The 26,137-nt window shown below is 40.4% G+C and overlaps 1 protein-coding gene across 1 annotated transcript in view; it reads left to right on the top strand.

Annotated features, from left to right (window-relative positions):
* The first annotated feature begins 7,971 nt into the window (after positions 1–7,971).
* Positions 7,972–26,137, top strand: part of ZBTB38 (zinc finger and BTB domain containing 38) — a 69,044-nt gene continuing 50,878 nt past the window's right edge. Inside the window, 1 exon segment of the mRNA XM_053709825.1 lies at positions 7,972–9,302. The gene's annotated coding sequence lies outside the window, so the exon portion shown is untranslated.

Here is a 26,137-nt window from a genome sequence, read left to right as displayed (position 1 = left end):
CATACCCCAGTCATTCTGCCAAGGGAACAAGAAACAGTAAAAGAAATATCAGGGTATAAATGGTACCAGAAAAAGAAAATTAAATTTAGTTCCGCCCACACTCTCCTCCCACAGATGGAATTGAAATTATCAGGAAAGCATAATGTGTTTTCCATCTTAATGGGAAGAGAGTCCACTGCTTCATTCACTAATTGTGGAAACAAATACCCAAGCTCTAGAGGACACTGAATGAAGAAAACGGGAGGGTAAAATGAGGTGGGCCCTAAACTGAGGGCACCATAGCCTGAAAACACCCAAACTCCTGACAAAAAAAACTGCTTCACCAGGAGCAGAAGGACAAAAAGGAAAAGATGCAAATAACTGCCCAACAGTTAAAACCAGCAAGGCCCTTGCTAGAGACCACTCAGAATCACTAGACTCAACTGAGCCCAAAAGCCTCTGAGGAGACAAAGTCCCACAGGCTATCAGCCCGCGAATAAACCCACGACCAGAAGGAAGGGAAACATCCACATTCTCCTTGAAAGGAAGAGGAAGAACTCAGATAAGGGAATCAGAAAGGATCCCCAAAAACACAAAAAGACATGTGCATCTCGAAGAAAAACCCCAAGGGTAACTCCAAGAGAGTAAACAAGGATGAAAAAGGGCAAAACCGACTAAAAAACTACTGACCTAGCAGAGCAAGGGAGGAGAATCCCAAACCCCTATCTGCGTGGATTCCAAGGGACCAAAGTAAAGCCCTAAAAAACTAAAGGGAGAAAGGTAGAACCCCTCCCCAATGCAGGGCACTAACTTGCACCCAGGATAGAGCAACCAAAAGACAAACCATCAACGGAAGTCGCAAAAAACAGCATCAGAATATATGAATATGTTCCTGCGAAAACCCATAGGCTTCCTGATGCAAATCTGATCTAAGCAAACACAAGGTGCCAAACCAAGCCATCAAGCTAGTAAAATGCACAGGATCATCTTCAGCAAGAAAAACTCCAAAGCAGTGCGGAACAACACCTACCCAAGAAAAGAAGGAAAGAACCCAGAACCAGCAGAGAAAAAATACCTGCTGAGGAGGGAATTACTGCAAAGCCTCGCCTATAAGGAAGGCTCACAAGATCTATCTATGATACCCGGTCAAAGATCAACAGATCAGACAAATCCCTGACCCCCACACCAGGCAACGGACCCAGCACCAAAGTGACTGGCAATGTCCGAAAGACAAAGGAATTAAAAAATTCACTAGGACCTTCAGGAAGGAAAAGGGAGGGGATCAAGCCCCCCAAAAAGAGCTTGGGTTCCAGAACCCAGTCGCAGCTCCCTTCCCGAAGACTAAGGGCACCCCTAAAAAGGGGACCCTCTGATGAACTACAGTTATGGCATATCACAAGAATACCAGCCCTTTACCCGACACCCTGCATGCAAGGCAGGGGGGACAACCCCACTGAACAGAGGAAGAAAGGACCTCCGAGTACCAGGCAGATATTGTGGAATGCCAACTCCACCCCAAAGTGGCGGGGAACAAAAAACAGAACAGCTCACCCACACACAGGTATAAAAGTGTAAAGCTGTAGATGGACCCAAAAGATCAAGTACCGAAAGAAGAACGATTCGGCTACTACGATCGACCCAGCCGAAAAGTCCAATTCCCGATAAGAGAGAGAAAAAGCCGCTCGTAGGAACAGAAGATGTCCAGGAAATGGGAACTGATCCGACCCGAACCAGTCCTAAGGAATCTGGATACAGAAACACAAAATGGCTAGTCAAAGACAAGGACAAAAAAAAAACCAGACACCTGGAACTCGGAGTCGGATTTAAACAAACTAATATCCTCTGAGGAACTACCAGGTTACCCCATCCGGAGCATACCTTGCACCACAGACGATGCAATCCCAGTCACATCCAAGGCACCTTGGACACTGAACTCTCAGGCAAGTATCCCAGACACAGAGTGCTTCAAGACCCCAGCAGGATTCAAACTCCCAACCGAAAGGGTGCTAGGCAATGATAGAAGTCACACAGCGACTCTGGTTGACCCCTAAAGGCTCTAGGGACAACACCCCCTAAGTCCAAAGACTAACAAAAGAACACAGCCAAAACCTGGAAAATCTGGATTGAGAAGATAATAGTCCCCAAGATCCTCTCAGGATCTACTTCCCAGAAGCACTACATCTCTAGGATTTACGATAAATGAACATTCTAACCCCTGGCGGATGTAAACCCAAATGCATAAACAGGGGCAACACCCGAAAAGAAGGAGGCCACAAACTGTCACGCTCCAGATGTATGGGAGCAGACGAGATCCCGGAAGTAGAACAAAGACCAACAGGCCCTAACTTCCTGAAACTGATGACCAGAAGGCCAATCCCCAGAAAAAGGACAAAAGGCCCAATCAGCCTCGACCCTAAAGGAAGAGGTACCATCACCAAGAGGACAATCTCAAATGAAGCCTCAAAGGAGAGACGAGTAAACGCCGCCAGAACCTGGAACCACGGATTTCCATGGAATCCTCTGAACCTCCAACCCACTATGGGAAGGAGAAACACTCTAGCACCTGAATCAAAAGATCCCAGGAGTCTACAGAGTACGCCCTAGCAGGATCTGAACCTCGGAAAACCCGCCAGCAAAGCATGGATAGAACAATTAGGTCTGAGCACAATCCCCTCTGATGGCCCCAGAAGATAAACGAGGACCAGCCTGATGTCCTGGAACGAAAGGCTACTTATAAATTGTAACACAAAACAAGAAAACGAAACTCAAACAAGAGTGAACCACTTGGCACCCCAACCGGACCAGCCAGTAATAACGGGAACCACGTGTCTGATATAGACCCCCAGGGACAGAAAACAAGTACCCAACCAGTACCAGCCTGAAGTATAGGGCACCCAAGGACTGCCCAAGGCCACAGAAAGTCTTAACCCTAGAAGGAATTGACAATAAAACAGGCAAACTATAGAACATAACAATGTCCTAACTTTCATGTAACTTCCACGGAAGCGCCAATGCGACCACAAAATCGCTGGTATCAAATTCCAGAGAAGAAATTGTTCCCAGGGAAAAAAATTATAACAGACACAAGCTTTTAAAATTAAATAAAATACATCCTAACTGGATCAAATTAAAAGAGGGCAACACCTGCAGGTTAATGCCCAAGAAGAACGGCGGGAGATCCATATTTCCCAAAGCTTAGAACTGGAATAGGATACCTTAAAGGAAAGAGTAAATTGGAGACGCAAGGAGATTACTTCATCCCCCCGTCTAATCCAGCTTGCCATCTGGGACAGAAGACCGAGGAACCCACGACCCATCAGGACTGGGATCCTCCAGCACCGTCAAAACATGCCGTAGCAGTACACGAAGGCGCGCCAGTCTATAACGAAAAGCAAGACTTACCTCCGTCGGGGTAACTGAAGACCCTGAGGATTGGGCCCCTGAAGCCTCAGAGGACACCCGCTTCCCCAGAGAACTGATCTGACTCAGACGATCCCCCGTCTGACGAGCCCTGGTTAACAGAACATGGACAATATCTCATCAACATCTCCATTCCTGGAAGATGTAAATGCGCCAATACCATAGATATGGCCACGTGGAACCGTGCCATAACCTCTGGAGGAAACAAACCGCCTTCTGGAGAAGGAGTAACGGCATTAGGGACACCTGCTTGCATAGCAAAAGAAGGTTCTAGGGTACTCGCCTTGCAGGATAATGAATCCCCAGGGGCGGATGGTTCGGCGGACTCTAACTTCCTCATTTTGGGAGAAAAGAGAACTCGAAAGCTGCATGCGGAACATAACTGATGGGCGTGAATTACCCGGGCCATTTCATACTCTTCGCAAGAAGTAGAATCTGAATTAAAGACATCTGTTATCAAAAAAACAGAATCCCCCATAACTTGGATAGAAATTATGGATAGAAATATAAAAAAAACGGCACCTTACAACTCCAATGGCTGGGGGCTGGGCACTCACCACCTCTTATGACCCAGACAACTAGCGAAACAGACTCTCCCCTTCACCATGTGGTCAGGAATATGGAAATGGAAACTAGAAACGTGACCGCGTCTAGTCACAGGGTACACCATGCACAAGGGCCGCGCAGCCTGACTTTTAAACAGGGCGTTATGTTCCGATAGCCACGAGCCCAAGAGACACTACACATTAGCAGACAGAATCACATAATAAACATGATTAAAGTCCCCCCTGTTCAATAACCCCACTCAAGAGATATTAACCCTCGATTCCATAAGATAAAGGAGTCCCACTGAAACCCTGCTTCTTTGATTACATTACACTTCACACATTGGAGTAAAATGAAACTATCTTACCGGAATCCACGCCGCGGAACAGGAACACAGCCTTTCAAGTGTGACAGATGATAGCCTCGCTTCTGATATTGACTTGAGTGAACAAAGCAGGTAGCGAAACTCATCAACGCCGATTGCTAAGGAGCTGTTAATATGAGTCGGGATGGTTTCGCAGAAAGACTCTCCCTGCATCTCCGGACTCTAACTTTCATCCATGATCTCACTGAGAGGCTGACAGGACTACTTAAAACTCTGGTCCCATTTCGAAGAGTACTACCCTCCATAAGAGACTATCTTTAATCTTTCGACACTTCTCTGCCAACCTCCTATGACGAAAGCCAAAGAATGACTGGGGGATGAGGGAAGTGGGGGAGGTATTTAAGCCTTTGGCTGGGGTGTCTTTGCCTCCTCCGGGTGGCCAGGTTCTGAATTCCCACAAGTAATGAATGAAGCAGTGGACTCTCCTCCCATTAGGATGGAAAACCCCATAAATAACTTGTTTCACATTGCCCTTAATGAAAATTTAAGGGGCTTTGTAATACTGACAAGACTTCTTATAGAATCTCTCCAGAACAGACAGCTTTAGAGAATATTGCCTAATCCTTTAGAAAAGCTTATTAAATGATTTTTGTACAAAATTTACCATTAAAGTTGATGTGAATAGTCTTGGTTGAAATATTTTGATAAGCTTTTTTAAAGCATTAGAATGTACCCATGTTTTTATTAATCTCTGAATTCAATTTAGTAAAACAGAGCATTTATCACGGTTCGCCAGAAACAGGAGTTGAGAAGCAGCTGTCTTAAGACCGCTGCTCCTTAACTCGTCCGCCTGCTTTGAGGTGACGGTCAGCAATCTGCCCGATCGGTTTGGTTGACACCCCCTGCTAGCGGCCAATTGGTTGTGAATCTGCAGCAGGCAGCATTGCACAAGCAGTTCACCAGAACTGCTTGTGCAATGATAAATGCTGAAGCATAATAAATTGGCCCCTAAGTGTATTTATGAGCTACTTTGCACTTAAAGTGACATGAAAACCAAAATGTTTCTTTCATGATTTAGATAGAAAATATAATTTTAAACAATTTTCCAATGTACTTCTATTATCTAATTTGCTTCATTTTCTTGGTATCCTTTGTTGAATAAGCAACAGTGCACTACTGGAAGCTAGCTGAACATATGGGTTGAGCCAATACCTCTGACATGGATACAACTGACGTGGAACTGGGGTGCAGAAAAATGATAGCAGGTGCTCTGGACTGATGAGTCAAAATTTGAAATATATGGCTGTAGCAAAAGGCAATGTGTTCACTGAAGGGCTGGAGAGCAGTACAAGAATGACTGTCTGCAGGCAACAGTGAAGCATGGTGGAGGCTGCATTTCTACAAATGGAGTTGGGGATTTGAAGGAGTAGTAATGTACTACTGGGAGCTAGCTAAAAGTCAATGACAAAAGGCCGATATGTGCAGCCACCAATCAGCAGCTTTTGGGGGTACCTAATCATACTCTTCAACACAGGATACCAAGGGAACAAAACAAACTAGGCAATAGAAGTAAATTGGAAAGCTGTTTAAAATCACATGCTCTATCAGAATCGTGAAAGAAAATGGGTTCCATGTCCTTTTAGGTTGGAAATTCCCTTTTAACATATTTTTCCCACTGCTCCATATAACACCTCCCATTGGACTGCATAATGTCAACCTTTTAAAAGCACCTCTGGGATCCCCTTTGTTCAGAAATAGCAGACATATATGGCTTTGCCATTGCTTTTTGGTAACTAGAAGGCCACTAATTGCAGCTGTGCAGCACACTTCTTTTATTCCCGGCAGTGAAGGGGTTAATTAGGAAACTTGTAAGGTTAATTTTATCTTTAGTGTAGAGATTACCCTCCCACCTGACCCTTCCCACCCCCTGATCCCTCCCAAACAGCTTTCTTCCCTCCCCCACTGGTAACCCCCATGTTAAAAGTACTGGCAGACAGTCTGACAATAAAAATTATATATTTTTTTTATTTTTCTGCAGTGTAGGATCCCCCTAACCCTCCAACCACCCTGGTCCCCCTTCAAACAGCTCTCTAACCCTTCCCCCTCTATTGCCGCCATCTTAGGTACTGGCATCTGTCTGCCAGTACCTATAAGCCCCCTTTTTTATTTATTTTTAATTTTAATTTTTCTGTAGTGTAGTGGTCCTACCACCTCCCCCCCTCCAACGATCACCGCTTATTAAATCCCCCGCACCCCCAAACCCCTTTTCCGTAGTGTAGCTGCCCCATCCCTCCCTGTTCCTTTAATTTTTTTCTGTAGCATAGAGCCCTCAAACTCCCTCCCCCCTCTGCTACTGAACCCCCCCACCCCTCCCGCCGGCACCGGCATACAGTGTCGCACTCTGTATTATTGAGGCATCTGCCCTCATATGGAGCCGGAGCACCGATCGCACTCCGACTCCATATGCGGCAGATGCCTGGAGCTTTAGGAACTCCAGCTCTCGGCTGTAACTTAACAGCCGAGAGAGCTGGAGCTTCCTGAAGCTCAGACGTATATATATACATCTTGCAGTACGATAGGCAAAGTATATATACATCTTATTGAGTGAAAGGATTAAAGGGACAAGAAACCCAAAAAAATGGCATTCATGATTCAGACAGAGCATGTAATTATAAGCATCTTTCTAATTTACTTGTATCATCAGATTTTCTTTGTTATCTTGGTATCTTTTGTTGAAAAACAGGGACATAAGCTCAGGAATGTGCATTTGTCTGGAGCACTATATGGCAGCAGTTTTGCTAAAATGTTATTCATTTGCAAGAGCACTAGATGGCAGCACTATTTCCTGCCATGTAGTGCTCCAGACCCTTACCTAGGTATCTCTTAAAGGGACACTGAACCCGATTTTTTTCTTTCATGATTCAGATAGAGCATGCAATTTTAAGCAACTTTCTAATTTACCTATATTATCAATTTTAATTCGTTCTCTTGCTATCTTTATTTGAAAAAGAAGGCATCTCAGCTAAGGAGCCAGCAAATGTTTGCTTCAGCACCATGGACAGCACTTGCTTATTGGTGCTGTCCAATCAGCAAGGACAACCCAGGTTGTTCACCAAAAATGGGCCGGCATCTAAACTTACATTCTTGCTTTTCCAATAAACATACCAAGAGAATGAAGAAAATGTGATAATAGGAGTAAATTAGAAAGTTGCTTAAAAATGCATGCTCTATGTGAATCACAAAAGAAAAATTTTGAGTTCAGTGTCCCTTTAAACAAAGAAGAAAAAAAACTTTTTTTTTAAATCCTATGCTCTGTCTGAATCACAAATAAAAAACTTTGGGTTTCGTATCCCTTTAAACACCTGAAATATTGAACTGAAACAAACAACATGTGCTTGTTTATATTTATGGTGGAACATTTATACCAAGCAGTAAAATCTGAACTGCAATTCAGAAGTGAAACTAGGCAGTGAAACAGTTAAAGCGCAGACAGACTGTAGGTGCGTACAGTTTAGTAAGTGCTGGGTTATGTCTTGTTACTGTTATGTAGGTCAGTGTGCTCAGATTATGCAACTGAAAACTCTACTGGATTACTAAATAACTTAGAGGGATCCAGTTCTGGAAGATTCACATAATATCTCAGAAGGAAATAACAATTCTTTAGTACGTATTTTCCTGTGCGACTGGCAGCTGTAATGCTGATATATTTAGCATTTGCAGAGCTTGTGGTAAGTAGGGTGTTGCCTAAATACAATTAGCCGGTCAGATGACTGGATCCCTACTCTTGTGGCTTTCAAACTGTTATAAGGATACTGAATTTAATATAACTAAATGTCAGAACTATAAATAAAAAAGGAACTAATGCATCAATATTCAGATTGGCGATTTGAATTCTGAATGAAGAGGACATTACCCTTGGCAGAAGATAAGAGTTAAGCTAGTTTGTTTTTTTCCGCTGGCAGGAGGAAGGATGTCATTCTATCTGTGTGTCCCACAGAAACCTTGGAATGGTTTCATGTATGTTTATAGCAGCCGTCACCGGACTCTTTCTTAAATTCTGACGTATAATATCTGGAGAAAAGCCACATAAAAACATGTTTTAATATCAGGACAATGCTTTTGTTCCTTCCCTTCTGAGACAGTTGGTATCTTGCACGTCACTCACACGATTAATTCCATACTGCGTTTAAGGTGAGCTGACTCTGCCTTTCTGCTTTACAAGCGATGCTGCAGAATGCATCACTTGCAAGCCTGACATGGCAGTTGGGATTAATGCCTTCTCTTCTCTATGCTGTGCTCTGAATCCATTATACGCTGCTGAGCGTTTCTAACGTCAGTATGTAAATACCCTGCCTGTCATAAGACACTGTGCCTCCAGCCTCTGCATCCTACGTTTAAACATTGCATCACCATTTTTATAGCCAGCATTTTGATAACCACTTTATAAGAAAAACACGGCCCTGAAAACAAACTGCAGACAGTAACCAGCTGGTATTAATCTTGTTTTTAATCCTGTCTTGTATTTACTCAGCTAAATAATGTATGCTGTATTGTTAATTAATGTGAATATCAAATTAAAGAGCCTGAGAACGAATATGTTTGCTATTCAGGTAGGAGGGACGGAAAAAAATCTATTTTTAACTCTTGCGTAGCTCGGTAGCCTGGCTTGAGCTTGCAGAAGTCGTGAGGAGAAGATTGAACCTCCAGGGGATGTGACAAGTGGCCTTTTTTTTGCAGTGGTCAGTCTTGACACCCTTTTTATATAAAAACATGAGATCAATGCAATGCAGCATGGAGAAAACCCGGAGGTGGATTCTTATTACTTCCACAATCCATTTCCCGATTGCAAATCCATTTCTCATGAATAACCTTCGTCTGAGCTGCTTTTCAGCTGATTTTACCGACGACAGCAACTCAGAACCATGAAGCGAGGAACAAATTAAAAAAGGTTTATTTTTTTCTTCAGCTGCGCAATACGCAGGAAGATCGAATGTATATACATTGTTAACACACCCTTAAATGGTTCGTACAGGTAGGTTTAACGTGCATGTTATACATATTATCATTATCACAGCGCCAATTACATACTGAGCAATTTGCACTAAACCACAGAGTTAATAAACATAACATTAAGGAATTTCCTTGCAATGCAGAAATGACTAAGTGGAATAATAGGAACTTGTATAAAATGAACCTTTTTTTCCTGCATGATTCACCTGTAATCATATATACGTACATTTACAAAAAGGTGGTGTATATTTCGTATACATATTAACTTACTATGATGGTTTTGCTAAATGACCCCCAAGTACCACATCTGTTGAGCTTGAGTGTATGGAATTTGTTTTGGTAGGAAAGGTGCCCTGCACAGTATGGCGGATGAAAAGATAATGCATTCTTTAACTATTCACTGATCTTTGTCTGAATATCCTCTTGCATACGGTTCACAGCAGAAAATAAAATAATACTCTTTTTTTTCCTTTTAAACTAAACTAGTTTCAATACTGTAAAATATAAATACAAGAAAATATGTTTAAACATAGCTTAGAGATGACACAGTCCACAAAGTTAGTTAACCAAAAAAGCAGCGTTATACCTCTTTTTATGGTAAACTCTTAACCACCAAGTTGCCTTTTTGTATAAGCTATTTAACAACACTTGCGGCAACCGCTACAGAAAATACCAAAGCGCTACTTTACAGCATAAGAGGACTTTCTGCATTCTCACTAAAGATACTAAATTTGAACTAATATAACCTGTCAAAACATTTTAACATGAAACTAAAATAAATACATAAGTAGGTGACAAATTCAGAGATGTTTAATTATCAATATAGCTCACTGTGACAATGCCGACCCTCAGTAGGCCAACTTGGCAGCTAAGAGGTTAATATTCAGCATGATGCATGACAGCTTAAAGCAAGTTAGAGCAGTAGCGTTATGAATCCGGCCCAAATGAGTTTCTAACATTCCCTATCTAGCTGTGTGTTAGCAGCAAAGCTCCTTTAAGACTGTGAATCTGCGTTTGTGTTGATCTCTCTAGCCTGGGCCTTTGCCTTGTTTCTGTGGCAACGGGAATTTTTCACTAAATGGTTTTAACACCGGGAAAGAAAATGTTATTTCTAGAAAATTTTCCATCAGGCAAGTAGCAAATGCTTTTTACAAAGAGCAGTTATTCTTATTTTTTGTTTGCTCCACTGGGGATTAGAGATGATTTAGTGTTTATACCAGCGTATGCAGCCAAAGCTGAGTGCAGTGGATTCTTAGATTGGTTGACATATTTTGTTTGTGTTTAATATATATAGATCATGGGAGCATTTTGCTTTCGTCAGCTTACAAAAACTACTTGATAGCATTAACAGTTTAGCAGCTGGTTTGAGGCCTGCACTGTTGCATAGCCATTCTGGCAGTTGAAAGGACTTTATTTACTATATATTTTCCCGATACTAAAATATCTGTTTCTCAACTGCTTGAAAAGAAAAGGAAGCTGTGTTAATTTCCAGTGCACTTAATAAGCATTTGCTAAATTCTTAGCTTTCTGTAGAAATATAAACACGATATGGTTCTGCGAAACAGAAACATATTAATAAAAACGTTTAGATCATTAGAGTCGGCATGAATGCAGGGTTACACTTTTAGTTCTCTTTAACAGTCTTGAGGGTGTGCAAATGACAATGTATAATTCTGTAATGTCGACCATTTTGATTTCTCCACACCTACAGTAAAATGGCCTCTATCAAATGGGTGTGGTTGCGTTTTGTTACGCTAAGGCATTGCATAGTCTTTCAATTAAGTGAATTTAAATGTGTACATAGAAATGTAACCTTTGTATTACAAACACAACGTGTTTTAGTTATTTACTGACATTTTACGAATGCTTTGACAATGAAACGCATTATGTCAGTTTATATTTTTTTTAAAAATCATTGGGATGTTGCAGCTCACAGCTATATGATTTATTTATTTTTATTGCCTGATTTATTACAGTAGTTTATTTTCAGTACACATTGGTTATAGTTTTAAATTACTTTGAATTGTTTTAAAAAAATAAAAATAAAATGGCGAACACACAACGAATATATATACTGTATATCTATACCTATCCATACACACACACATACATATATATATTTATTTTATGTAATAAGAGCGCAAGACTTTGGACAAATTATAGAAGCTCCAATATTTCTCAATAAATTTGTGAAATCATACTCTTTCTTTGTGAATACGCATTTATTTTAATAATAGAAGTGAGGACGTTTATTCTAAAAGATACATGCAGACTAGAGGGACAAAAGACCGCCTTTAAATCTCACCCACTGCAGGAAAATTGCCTTTTGTATATCTCTGTTCCTGAGGGCTGTCTGTAGATGCGAATGAAAAGGACTTTTGTGGGGGGGGGGAAGCTAAGGGCTAAAAATAACACATTATCGCAACCAGATACAAAATGGAGTTCCTGCTTCGTTTTCTACCTAACAGTAATACGTTCATTGTACTATGAATTAATCCTAAACAAGTAATATAATAACAAAAATACCAATATATGCTGCATGGTTACTAGATAAAACCAGGATTCTATTACCTTAATATACGGTTGTTATAACAGTAGCTTAGAACCATAGAGAGAGACGAGATACAGATGTGAAATGTTTATAGCATGATATGCCGGTCTAATGTGAAACCCAACAGTAATTTTCACATTTAACTTTAGAGGATAGATGCATTTCAGTTTTGAATAAAAACATTTTTGCAATATACAGGTTTTAGCAAAAATGCTTCTAGTAAACGGCTATAGCCGTTTCAAAAGTTTATTTAAATATGCAGCGTGCACAGCATTATAAACACAGCACTCGCTCTGAGAGCCTAAGGTGCTTGCATAATCATGAAATTACTCAATTTGTTGTTAGCTGATATGCTACAAGCCCCACTGGTGATCTGAGCATCTGCAGTACTTAAAATGCTAATGCTTTGAGAATATCTAGCTGTGGTTCACATGCACATGCAGAGAAAAATGTTAACACTAAAACCGTAAGAACTTTTACTAGAAGCATTGTTTCCAATACGTGTATATTGCAAATATGTTTCTAGTCAAAGATGTAATTCATCTTTGTGCATTTATATTTTGACAGGAATGTCCCTTTAAGCAAACTAACCTCAATACTGATTTTAAAACCCCAAGATAACATTATAGCCCCAGCAGTGTATTGTTATTTGTGATTATTATTTCTAACTTTAGATGTAATTATATATCTGATTACACTTGAAAACACTGCACAGTGATTGCCCATTAACACTGTCCTGAAAATATTAAATGACAATGTATCTATATGCAAATGTGAATCTATATATAAATGGGGGGGAGCCAGTGTAGCAGTCTAGTAGCAGGAAGTGGCTTAGAATAGTTTATTAAAAATGGAGAAAGATACTAGGGGGAATAGGGTAACCTAGCAACCTGTTTTTTTCCCCCCATAAACATACTGTCCTGTAAAGCATGGAAAATTGTTGTAACTTCTTTAAATAATCTCTCATTTTTAACTTTAAGTTGCATTACACTACATCAGGCAATTTCTATATACCTGAATTCTGGGTATTTTCAAGGTCAGGTGAGATAGTATACAACTGAATTCGAGTATATTCATATTTTCTAAGGTATTATGTTTACAAATAAAATTATCCAAGATATGAAATAGTTTGTGTGAGTTCACTGAAAACTGAGAAACAAAAATAGATTATTTAAAGTGAATGTCAACTTAAAGGGACACTGAACCCAATTTTTTTCCTTTTGTGATTCAGATAGATCATGCAATTTTAAGCAACTTTCTAATTTACTCCTATTATCAAATTTTCTTCATTCTCTTGGTATCTTTATTTGAAATGCAAGAATGTAAGTTTAGATGCCGGCCCATTTTTGGTTAACAACCTGGGTTGTTCTTGCTGATTGGTGGATAAATTCATCCCCCAATGAACAAGTGCTTTCCAGGGTCTGAACCAAAAAAATAGATTAGATGCCTTCTTTTTCAAATAAAGATAGCAAGAGAACGAATAAAAATTTATAATAGGAGTAAATTAGAAAGTTGCTTAAAATTGCATGCTCTATCTGAATCACAAAAGAAAAAATTTGGGTTCATCCCTTTAACGCCATTGCCCCATGGCATTGGATAGACTTTGCAAAATTAGGGTGGGTTTAATTCACCAAATTTGTTATATTTCAGTATTTTTTTTAAAAAATGTTTTGCGCTTATCGGAGTGCTCAAAAGGTAAAAATTAAAAAAAAAATACTGAAATATAACAAATTTAATGAATTAAACCCACCCTTTTTTTGCAGTCTATCCAATGCCGTGGGGCAGTTGCGTGAAGTTGACATTTACTTTAAGCTCTTTTTTGTATTATAGATTCATGAGGTGACTGAAAACAAGAGCTGTTCTTACCTACCTACAACAGTTATGGCCTGTTTACAAAAACAATTAGGCTGAATTGCTTAAAGGGACACTAAAGTCAAAATGAAATTTTCACATATCAGAAAGAGCATGCAGTTTTAAGAGACTTTCCAGTTTAATCTGCACAGCCATTTTATATACACAGTTTCTGAGGCATAAGCTCTTACTGAGCAAGTTCACAGTGTATATACGTATACTAGTCTGTGATTGGCTGATGGAGCTCACATGATACGGGGGGCAGCAAATGGGGGGGAATTTGTCACAAAAATACTATTGCTTTTTTGAAATTCAGAGTGTTATTGCATTGTCTTATTATGCAAGTCTACTGTAGTTCATTTATTATTCCTTTAACCCTTTAAGGACACAGCTTTCAGTTTGCTCAATTGTTTTATGACGGAAAAATTCCGTCATCTGTCCTTAAGAGGTTAAAGGGACAGTGAACATCTAAGTTTTAAAACAAAATTAATGCTTACCTGTTGAATTTATTTCCAGGCATGGAGAGTCCACAAATCACTCCAATTACTAGTGGGACATTCACTCCTGGCCAGCAGAAGGAGGTAAAGAGCTCCCCAGCAGAGCTGTCAAGTGTCACTTCCCTTACCCATAACCCCCAGTTATTCGGCCGAATTGGAACGGAAAAAGAAGATAACAAGGATATAGAGGTGCCTGAATTGCGTACAAAAAAACGGTCATCTGAATTTAAACAAGGACAAGTCGTGGACTCTCCATGCTTGGAAATAAATAAATTTATCAGGTAAGCATAAATTTTGTTTTCTTTCCTATGGCATGGAGAGTCTACAAATCATTCCAATTACTAGTGGGAACCAATACTAAAGCTAGAGGACACAGGATGAAAGGGAGGGAGAACAAGACAGTCGGACCTAAACCGAAGGCACCACCGCTTGAAGAAACTTTCTTCCAAAGGAAGCCTCAGCCAAAAGTATAAAATTTGTAGAATTTGGAAAAAGTGAATAGAGGACCATGTGGCCGCCTTGCAAATTTGTTCCACAGAAGCTTCATTTTTGAAAGCCCAAGAAGAGGAGACAGCTCTAGTGGAATAAGCCGTAATTCTCTCAGGAGGCTGCTGTCCAGCTGTCTCATAAGCTAAACGGATAACACTTCTCAACCAGAGAGACAGAGTGGTAGAAGTGGCCTTCTGGCCAATACGCTTACCAGAGAAAACAACGATCAGGACAGAAGTCTGACGAAAATCTTTAGTTGCTTGAAGGTAAAATTTTAGAGCATGCAAAACATCCAAGTTGTGCAGAAGACGTTCCTTCTGGGAAGAAGGATTGGGACAAAGAGAAGGAACAACGATTTCCTGATTAATATTGCGATCCAACACTACCTTAGGGAGAAATCCCAGCTTAGTACGGAGGACCACCTTATCAGCATGAAAAATAAGGTAAGGGGAATCACACTGCAGAGCCGAAAGTTAAGAAACTCTGCGAGCAGAAGAAATAGCAATAAGAAACAAAATCTTCCAAGATAGTAATTTAATATCAACAGAATGCATTGGCTCAAACGGAGCCTGTGCAAAACTTTAAGAACAAGATTACGGCTCCAAGGAGGAGCAACAGGTTTAAACACAGGCCTGATTCTGACCAATGCCTAAACAAAAGATTGAACATCTGGCAGATCTGCCATACGGTTGGGCAAAAGAATATAGACAGTGCAGAGATCTGACTCTTCAGAGTACTGACTGACAAACCTTTCTCCAGGCCCTCCTGAAGAAAAAACAAAATTTGAGGAACCCTTACCCTGTTCCAAGAGAAACCCTTTGAATCACACCAATAAAGGCATTTACACCATACCTTATGGTAAATTGTGCGAGTGACAGGGTTATGAGCCTGAAGCATGGTATCTATGACCTTCTCAGAGAAGCCACCTCTAGCCAAAACTAGGCGTTCAATCCCCAAGCAGTCGGCTTCAGAGAATCTAGATTTGGATGAAGGAAGGGACCCTGAATTATAAAGTCATTTCTCAGTGGCAACCTCCAAGGGGGAAGAGATGACATCTTCACCAGATCCGCGAACCAGATCCTGCGAGGCCATGCAGGAGCTATTAGAATCACAGACGCTCTCTCCTGCTTGATACAAGCAATTACTCGTGGAAGGAGAGCAAACTGAGGAAACAGGTAAGCTAGAGTGAAGTTCCAAGGAACTGCCAGAGCATCTATCAGAACGGCTTGAGGATCTCTTGAACCGTACTTTGTAAGCTTGGCGTTTTGACGAGATGCCATCAAATCCAACTCCGGAACATCCCCCCCCCCCGAGGGTTATCATTGTAAAAACCTCTGGGTGGAGAGCCCACTCTCCGGGATGAAAGGACTGTCTGCTCAGAAAAACAGCTTCCCAGTTGTCCACCCCTGGGACATGGATGGCAGAGAGATGGCAATCATGAGACTCCACGCACTGGATTATGCGAGTCACCTCCTTCATTGCTAAGGAGTTCTGAGTTCCTCCCTGGTGGTTGATGTAAGCCACCGAGGTGATGTTGTCCGACTGGAATCTGATAAACCGGACCAAGGCTAGTTGAGGCCAAGCTGTCAAGGCATTGCAGATTGCTCTCAACTCTAAGATGTTTATAGGAAAAGAAGACTCCTCCTGAGTCCACAGGCCCTGTGCTTTAAAGGAGCCCCAAACTGCTCCCCAGCCTAACAGACTGACATCCATTGTCACAATCACCCAGGAAGGTCTCAGAAAACATGTGCCCCGAGACAGATGGTCCTGGGAACTCCACCACAAGAAGGAGTCTCTTGTTAGGGGATCCAGATCTATCCTCTGCGAGAGATCCGAGTGGTCTCCGTTCCATGACTGAGCATGCATAACTGCAGAGGTCTCAGATGGAACCCGAGCAAAAGGAATGATGTCCATGGAGGCAACCATCAGACCAATCATCTCCATGCATTGATCCACTGATGGACCAATATCAGACTGGAGCGAAATGCACAAAGCAAGAAGTTTGAATTTTCTGACGTCTGTCAGATAAATCATCATGGACAGGGAATCTATAATTGTTCCTAAGAAACACACCCTTGTATCTGGTACAAGGGAACTCTTTCCCAGATTCACCTTCCACCCATGGGAACGTTGAATAGACAACAGCCTCTCTGTATGAGATTTTGCTAAATGAAAAGATGACGCTTGAACCAAGATGTCGTCCAGGTAAGGAGTCACAGCCATTCTCTGCGACCTGACCACTGCCAGAAGAGCCCCCAGAACCTTTGTGAAAATTCTGGGAGCTGTAGCAAGGCCAAAAAGGAAGAGCAACAAACTGGAAATTTTTGTCCAGAAAAGCAACCCTCAGATACTGGTAATGATCCCTGTGAATGGGAACATGAAGATACGCGTCCTTCAGATCTATGGTCGTCATGAACTGACCCTTTTGGACCAGAGGAAAAAGGGAATGGATGGTCTCCATTTTGAAGGCCGGAACCTTGAGGAATTGGTTGAGACACTTTAGGTCCAGGATGGGATGGAAAGTGCCCTCCTTTTTGGGAACTATAAACAGATTTGAATAGAATGTTAGGCCCTGTTCCTCTAGGAGAACTGGAACAATCACTCCCAGGGAAGATAGATCCTTTACGCAGTTTAAGAAGGCCTCTCTCTTTATTTGGCCCACAGACAACCTTGACAGGTAGAATCTGCCCCTGGGAGGACAGGATTTGAATCCTATTCTGTAACCGTGGGACAAGGATCCGGAACATCACGTATCCAAGCCTGCCAAAAAAGGAGAGCCTGCCCCCCCCCACTTGATCCAATACAGGATTGGGGGCGGTCCCTTTATGCTGATTTTGAATCAGCAGAAGGCTTCTTGGCTTGCTTTCCTTTATTCCAAGGCTGACTTGGAATGTTGCGGCTTGGAAGAGGAAGACTTTTGTCTCTTAAAGTTAAGAAAGGAACGAAAATTTGAATTCTGGCGACCCTTAGGTCTATTCTTTTTATCCTGAGGTAGGAAAGAGACCTTTCCACCTGTAATTTCGGAAATTATTTCAGCCAGACCTGGACCAAACAAGGTTTTACCCTTATAAGGCAAAGACAAAAGTTTGAACTTGGATGTGACATCTGCAGACCAAGATTTTAACCACAGAGCTCTACAAGCTAAAACAGTGAAACCAGAAATCTTAGCTCCTAGAACTTGCATGTTGGCATCACAAATAAAGGTATTGGCCAGCTTGAGAGCCTTGATCCTGTCTTGGATCTCCTCTATAGTAGTCTCCTCTGAAATTAGATAAGTCATCGCACCAATAAGATGCTGCCCCCGCAACTGTAGCAATACTAGCAACAGGCTGCCACTGTAATCCCTGATGAATGTACATTTTCTTTAAAAAAGCCTCAAGTTTCTTATCCATGTGATCCTTGAAAGAACAACTATCTTCAATAGGAATAGTAGTTTTTGGCAAGAGTAGAGATAGCTCCCTCTACCTTGGGCACTGTGCGCCACGAGTCATGTATAGAATCAGCAACAGGAAACATCTTTTTAAAAACAGGGGATGGGGAAAAAGGAATTCCTGGTTTATCTCATTCCTGAGCTATTATATCTGCCATACGGTCTGGAACAGGAAACACTTCCACAGAGGAAGGAACATCATATACTACCCTGTTAAGTTTACTAGACTTCTTTGCATTCTCAGCGACAGACGCGTCAGATTCTTCCAGAGTAGCAAGAACCTCCTTCAATAGTAACCGGAGGTGTTCTAACTTAAATCTGAAATTAAGCTCCTCTGAATCTGCAGAATTGGTTACTACAGTATCAGAATCTGACAACTCACCCGCAGACGCCACTGAGGTAATCATCTTCGTCGATGACTTAGAACACTGACCAGCGCAGCCTTAGCAGAGTCAGAACTCTTAGAAATATATTTGGTTTTCCTCTTTCGCTTACCAGTGACAGGAAAGGTTGATAAGGCTGCCAAAACAGCAGATGTTATCTGCGCAGCAAAATCCCCTGGTAAATAAAACACCCCCAGGAGGATGTTGAGAGGAACCGCAGGGCACTTCTTGTGAAACAGTATGGGACGTTGGAGGGGAAAGTAAAGGCATAGCATGGACAACATTATCCAGAGAGACAGACTCAGGAGGGGAAATCTTGTCTTTAAGCTTTAAAGTCTTATTTAAACATGAAGAACAAAATTGCACAGGGGGTACTATCTGAGCCTCCAAACAAAGCAAACATTTTTCAAAATTAACTTCAATATTTTGGTCTGAGTCCATCTTAGGAAAAAAAAAAATAATAATTCCCACAGAATTGAAAACATAAATGAAATTATATACCCCACAGACAATATAAGAAAGACTACAGATACCTCTATATATATACACCTCTATATCCTCAGTCTTGCTGAGGTAACTCACCACACCGGGATCAGGAGTAACCATTAGTAACCGGACACAGATGAGAACGATGGCCTCTCTCTAGTCTGACTGTCAGAAAAACCACACTGCTTTAGAAACTTCTAAAACCTAGCTCTCAATTAGCACAGAGCTCCGCTCTCCAAGCCACTATGTGTATTAAGACTTGGAAGCGAGGGTCACGTGAGCGAACCTAATCCCAGCTCACAAACGATATGCAGCTCCTCTCTCTGTGCCGCGATAAACCCAGAAGGCCAGAGAGCATACAGTCATGTGAGCGCACATAAAAAAATAACTGAGCCACAAACAGAGTGCGAAATAAAAGTGCTACGAAAAACAAACAAGTCCCCTGAGATTCCTACATACCTGACTGATAAGTCACATAAAAAAAATCTCAAACAAGTATCTGAATTCCCCAACAATACCTGTTTACCAGATTCAGACTCAATAAATGAAGGGTAAAAATATTAACCCCTTCTAGTAAATTAAAACCACATCTTAAGTGCCTGCATACAATAAACTGCCCATAAATAAATTCCTGAAGGACAGGAATTAGCTGTGTCCCATTCAAAGATCCACTGAGGATTAACCTCTGGAGTGCTGCCCTCAAAGCCTAGAAGGCAAGAGCACTTACCTGTGGATCCAACTGTAGGGCAGGAAACAGCTTCTTAGGTGTGACTGATTCACCAACATCTGCCAGGGACCTGTTAGAAAAAAGAAAAAACAGAGAAACCAACCCTGGTTTTCTATCAAAGGGGTAGCAAACTGTTAGAAATAAAGCAAGGACCACCTTGTTGCCTTCTAACTACTAAAAGCCACCATTACTCTTACTAAAGAGATTGACATGGAAACAGCATAGCTTCTAATCCTTGCTTGCAGGGAAAAGTACCCATTTAAAGGATTAACATCTTTAGACACCTTCTTCCCGTGACCAAGGCAAAGAGAATGACTGGGGGTCATGGGTAAGGGAAGTGACACTTAACAGTTCTGCTGGGGTGCTCTTTGACTCCTCCTGCTGGCCAGGAATGAATATCCCACTAGTGATTGGAATGATTTGTGGACTCTCCATGCCATAGGAAAGAAATAAGTTATATATAATAAAACAACATAGCAATACACTTTACAATAGTATGTATTTATTTATTTTGCCCCCTTTTCATGTGGATTTTCTAATTCTCAGAGTTGGTAATGCACATTGCAGGCACCACAATGCTAACCATGCTACATATTGTCGCTAATTGGTTTAAGAAGATAACAATTGCAAAACAATGCAGTTTATACTAACATAATGACCATAGCCCTGTTGTCTGCAGACTGAAGCCCAAATTAACTCCTCCAAATAAGGAAAGTGGCTATGAAATTTGGCTATAAAAACAATTGCAACAATGTGTTAATTCGCTATAAAAATGTTTACATTTGGTTGAGATGCTATTCTATAGCAAGACCTCAGAATTGTCTTGTAATTACAAGGTGTTCAGTGTCTAATCAAATAAGTACTTCTTTCCTTTATTGCATTGCAGCGGCATCACCGGAGGGCACTAGCCCCTCAGCATCACTGCTGGCACCCCCTTGTTCCCCCAATAGTGATCATCCCTCCTGTTCAAATTATCACCCTGCCATCCCCGCCCACAGCATGCATGACCATGTCCATGACATGCTCACAACCCCACCCCACCCTCCTAACACATCCTTGCCCACAAACCAAAAGGTGAGCCTCCTGGAAGTGCCACCCCAGAAGTAATTTCTAGAGGTGTCACTATGCAACATACAGTTGGTCTACGCTGTGCATCATTTTAGGTAACGTACAAATCTCTTCCATTGCTAAAATTCCAATATGGAGCATATCCAATTTGTGTTTGATTAAATGCTGGTAGTTCATAGGAGTGCAGCTCACATGCCACATTTGTGTGGCAATACTAGAGAAAGATTGTCGGAATACATTTAGTAGATTCACATTCTAAACCTTCCTACCTCTGTATTAAGTGAAATGGACAGTCTAATTGAAAATTGTTATTCTTTAAAAAGGTAGATAATCCCTTTATTACCCATTCCCCAGTTTTGCATAACCAATACTGTTGTATTAATATATTTTTTACCTCTGCGATTACCTTGTATCTAAGCCTCTGCAGACTGCCGCCTTATCTCAGTGATTTTTACAAGTTTGCATTTTAGCCAATTAGTCCTTCATAAATAACTCCACAGGATTGAACACAATGCTATCTATATGCCACACATGAAATAGCACTGTCTGGCTATGAAAAGCTGAAAAAATATGCACTGAGTGGCACCCTGCTGGGGCTTAGAAACAGGCAGAAATTTAGAGGTTTAGAAGTTATAAAGTATATAATATAACAATGGTTGGTTGTGCAAAGCTGGAGAATGGGATTATCTATCTTTTTAAACTATAAACATTTTCAAGTAGACTGTCCCTTTAAGTATGGGAAAGACATACTAAGGGTGCAGAAATACGTTTCTCTATAATTCCTAGGGCAGAACAGTACACAAAAGGTTATATTAAATATGTTTGCAGGCAGAGCTAATCAATACCTAGCAGAATTATAAGGGGTCAATTTACTATTGTGCGGATGGACATGATACTATGTAGCATATCATGTCCGCCGCACATCGATAAATGCCGATCGGCATTTATCATTGCACCAGCAGTTTTGATGAACTGCAAGTGCAATGCCGCCCCCTGCAGATTCGCAGCCAATCGGCCGCTAGCAGAGGGTGTCAATCAACCCAATCGTGTCCGATCGTGCTGATTGCTGTCCGCTACCTCAGAGATGGCGGACGAGTTAAGGAGCAGCAGTCTTACGACCGCTGATTCTTAACTTCCGCATCAGGCGGAGCTGAAGCGGAGTGGGTCGGAAGCAGTATCCACTGCTTCATAAATCGACCCCTAAGTCATTATTGAAAAGTATTCATTTATATGATAGTCATGTATTATTAACCCTTTACCTGGGAGAGTAAAATTCATGAGTATAAAAAGAACATAAGACACTTGACAAGGAACAATTGCCTAAAAAATAATAATTATATAGAGTAGTTTAATTTTGAAATGCTGCATTCATTTGATATAGCATTATGGACTGCATACATCTGCATATCTTACTAGTTTTTATTAAAGGGACATTGTACACTAGATTTTAATTTGCATAAATGGTTTGTAGAGTCTGCTCTTTTTGCTTTAAAACCCATTTCATTTTTTGTCCCAGCCTAACCTTTTCAGTGCTAATCTGGGAGCTTTTAAGTAAAATTTTAAATGGTTTTATACTGTATTTTTAGATCAGTATCTCCGCATATTTTTCTTTATAGTAGTGTCTATTACATGCAGTTATATGGAAATTGGCGTTTACTGTCCCTTTAAAATCGCAAGCAACTTTCACTTCCTTTTTTACATGCAAAAATGTTTTAACAAGTGCATATAAAAAACAAAACAAAGCTGCAGATATTTTAGCTCATTTGTAATGCATGAAAAGCTGAAGAGTTTGCAATGCAAGTGGTAAAAGATTGTAACGTACATTATAGCCGATTACATGACATTTTATTTTCATAATTAAAATTAAAAAAAAACTACCATTAAAAAAAGTTCCATTTTAATTGTATTATTAAATTCACTTATTGCTGTTAATACCTTTAGTAGAATTTTAGCTCTTTCCTAGTATATATATACACATATATATATATATATATATATATATATATATCTAGCTTAGCTCAAAAGCTTCCATGTGCAGCGTTTGTAACGATAGATTCAATCACAATCCTGTAGAAAAGTTTATCAAATTACAGGTAGCCCTCAGTTTACGCCGGGGTTAGGTTCCAGAAGGAATGGTTGTAAATCGAAACCGTTGTAAATTGAAACCCAGTTTATAATGTAAGTCAATGGGAAGTGAGGGAGTTAGGTTCCAGGCCCCTCTCAAAATTGTCATAAGTAACACCTAATACATTATTTATAAAGCTTTGAAATGAAGACTTTAAATGCTAAATAGCATTATAAACCTAATAAAATAATCACACAACACAGAATATATAATTAAACTAAGTTAAATGAACAAAAACATTTGCTAAACAGCATTATAAACCTAATAAAATAATCACACAACACAGACTTCACTTGCATTTTTCTGTTTTCTTGTTCTTTTTATGCATTCCAATCTGGACTGATTTATAGACAGGAAGATCTAGTTCTTTTGATATCTGCTAGATATCTCAGGTCTGGTTAAACGGATTAATTTCAGCTTGCTTGGCTTTGGTGCAACACAAGCAGACAGCTCCATCTACTGGCTATTTTAATAAATGAACTGCTTCTCAATACTTTTCAATAGCAGTCACATGACTGGAAAAAAAGGTTGTTATTCTGAAACGGTGTAAATTGAACCGTTGTAAAGCGAGGGCCACCTGTATTTATCTACAAAAATCACTATAGAATTTAATGGTGTTTTATTCTGTTGAAAAGAATTAGATTTCTAAAGGATAGTGATCGAACCTGATGTTTGAAGAAGGCTCATGACATGAGCAGGTATGTTTCTTAAGCAATATGTGTTTATAACTATGTATGTATCAGTGTTAAGCAGTGTTGCAAACATTGATGCTATATAGTGCTCAAGATATGTGCACACTCCTTAGCCTACACCTTGGTTTTCTGACATGAAAAGGAGTTTCAACAAAGAATAATAAGAGAAATAAAGTCAAATTTGTAAACATAAGTAAATCTTTTTTTTTTCTTTTTTAATTATACACTCTGAGTCCTGTTTAAATCATGAAAACTTAATTTTACTACTGATATCAAATAAAAAAAATTTAAAAAAAAAAGGCTTGGAAGGCTACTTTAACTTTTTATTTAAGGGACATGTAAACAAAACTTATTATTTCATGGTTTAGATAGAGCTCGACATTTTAACCCTTTGAGTGCTAAGCACTTTCCCACCTGGGTGCTAATATTTTCTAAGGCCTAGATTTGGAGTTCGGCGGTAAAAGGGCTGTTAACGCTCCGCGGGCTTTTTTCTGGCCGCACCATAAATTTAACTCTGGTATCGAGAGTTTAAACAAATGCTGCGTTAGGCTCCAAAAAAGGAGCGTAGAGCATTTTTACCGCAAATGCAACTCTCGATACCAGAGTTGCTTACGGACGCGGCCAGCCTCAAAAACGTGCTCGTGCACGATTCCCCCATAGGAAACAATGGGGCTGCTTGAGCTGAAAAAAAACCTAACACCTGCAAAAAAGCAGCGTTCAGCTCCTAACGCAGCCCCATTGTTTCCTATGGGGAAACACTTCCTACGTCTGCACCTAACACTCTAACATGAACCCCGAGTCTAAACACCCCTAACCTTACACTTATTAACCCCTAATCTGCCGCCCCCGCTATCGCTGACCCCTGCATATTTTTTTTAACCCCTAATCTGCCGCTCCGTAAACCGCCGCAACCTACGTTATCCCTATGTACCCCTAATCTGCTGCCCTAACATCACCGACCCCTATATTATATTTATTAACCCCTAATCTGCCCCCCTCAACGTCGCCGACACCTGCCTACACTTATTAACCCCTAATCTGCCGAGCGGACCTGAGCGCTACTATAATAAAGTTATTAACCCCTAACCCGCCTCACTAACCCTATCATAAATAGTATTAACCCCTAATCTGCCCTCCCTAACATCGCCGACACCTAACTTCAATTATTAACCCCTAATCTGACGACCGGAGCTCACCGCTATTCTAATAAATTGATTAACCCCTAAAGCTAAGTCTAACCCTAACACTAACACCCCCCTAACTTAAATATAATTTTAATCTAACGAAATAAATTAACTCTTATTAAATAAATGATTCCTATTTAAAGCTAAATACTTGTACCTGTAAAATAAATATTATAATTATATTGTAGCTATTTTAGGATTAATATTTATTTTACAGGTAACTTTGTAATTATTTTAACCAGGTACAATAGCTATTAAATAGTTAAGAACTATTTAATAGTTACCTAGTTAAAATAATAACAAAATTACCTGTAAAATAAATCCTAACCTAAGTTATAATTAAACCTAACACTACCCTATCAATAAATTAATTAAATAAACTACCTACAATTAACCTAACACTACACTATCAATAAATAAACAGCCAATAGAATGCGAGCTCAATCTGATTGGCTGATTGGATCAGCCAATCGGATTGAACTTGATTCTGATTGGCTGATTCCATCAGCCAATCAGAAAATTCCTACCTTAATTCCGATTGGCTGATAGAATCCTATCAGCCAATCGGAATTCGAGGGACGCCATCTTGGATGACGTCCCTTAAAGGAACCGTCATTCGTCGGGAGACAACGGAAGAAGAGGATGGATCCGCGTCGCCTGCTTCAAGATGGACCCGCTCCGCACCGGATGGAAGAAGATTGAAGATGCCGCTTGGAGAAGATGTTTGCCGGTCCGGATGTCCTCTTCTTGCCGGATAGGAGGAAGACTTTGGAGCCTCTTCTGGATCTCTTCAGCACCGGATGATGGATCGCCAACCCCCGCTTGGGTTGGATGAAGATGTTGGAGCCAGGACGGATCGGTGAACCTGGTATGGTGAAGACAAGGTAGGAAGATCTTCAGGGGCTTAGTGTTAGGTTTATTTAAGGGGGGTTTGGGTTAGATTAGGGGTATGTGGGTGGTGGGTTGTAATGTTGGGGGGGGGTATGGTATGTTTTTTTTTACAGGCAAAAGAGCTGAAATCCTTGGGGCATGCCCCGCAAAGGGCCCTGTTCAGGGCTGGTAAGGTAAAAGAGCTTGTAACTTTTTTAATTTAGAATAGGGTAGGGAATTTTTTATTTTGGGGGGCTTTGTTATTTTATTAGGGGGCTTAGAGTAGGTGTAATTAGTTTAAAATTGTTGTAATATTTTTCTTATGTTTGTAAATATTTTATTATTTTTTGTAACTTAGTTCTTTTTTATTTTTTGTACTTTAGCTAGTTTATTTAATTGTATTTATTTGTAGCAATTGTATTTAATTTATTTATTGATAGTGTAGTGTTAGGTTAATTGTAGGTAGTTTATTTAATTAATTTATTGATAGGGTAGTGTTAGGTT

This window comes from Bombina bombina, chromosome 4, assembly GCF_027579735.1.
Source record: "Bombina bombina isolate aBomBom1 chromosome 4, aBomBom1.pri, whole genome shotgun sequence".
NCBI lineage: Eukaryota > Metazoa > Chordata > Amphibia > Anura > Bombinatoridae > Bombina > Bombina bombina.
Note: the sequence above shows the minus strand (reverse complement) of the source record. Positions and strands in the feature narration are given on the sequence as shown.